General features: G+C 34.0%; 1 pseudogene; it reads left to right on the top strand.

The window, feature by feature from the left end:
- The window catches only part of LOC144224882 (small ribosomal subunit protein eS8-like), a 26,401-nt pseudogene that overhangs the window by 24,675 nt on the left and 1,176 nt on the right, over positions 1–550 (top strand).

The raw sequence follows: 550 nt of genomic DNA on the forward strand, positions 1-550 counted from the left end.
AAAAAAAAAAAAAAAAACTTCATTAGAGGAATGTAATTTTGCCATCTGCAGCTCCCAGTCTTTCCTTGGAGAAGCTACAAACCCATTAAAAAGTTGCTGTATATGATTGCTATGGCTAGATTATCAACTCTCAACCCTAAAGAACAGAGGGATATTTACTCAATGAAATCAATAGTTAAAATGTAGACAACTTGAAGGCTTCAAACTGTAGATTTCAGTCACTCACAACAGAGTGAATGCTTATACAGAAATGAACATGCATAGCAGTTGCAACTTTGAATAGGACCACAAGCTAAGATTTCTAGGTAACAAATAGCTAGCAATATTTTCACAAATTTTATAAGATTTAAACATCACATGAAGTGACTTTTAACATGTGTCTTATCATTATTTGTTGGAACCAGATGAATATATCTTGTAGGTACATGAGTACATTGTCTGTTTTGTGTGGGAATAGGACTAAAAGATCAGGAGCAACAGGAGAATACTTTTTGTGATCCTTGGACTTCCATGATTCATTTTTAGAGAAGGTGAATCAGGGCAAGATGAT

This window comes from Crocuta crocuta, unplaced genomic scaffold (genome assembly GCF_008692635.1).
Source record: "Crocuta crocuta isolate KB4526 unplaced genomic scaffold, BGI_CrCroc_1.0 scaffold785, whole genome shotgun sequence".
In the NCBI taxonomy this organism is placed as follows: Eukaryota; Metazoa; Chordata; class Mammalia; order Carnivora; family Hyaenidae; genus Crocuta; species Crocuta crocuta.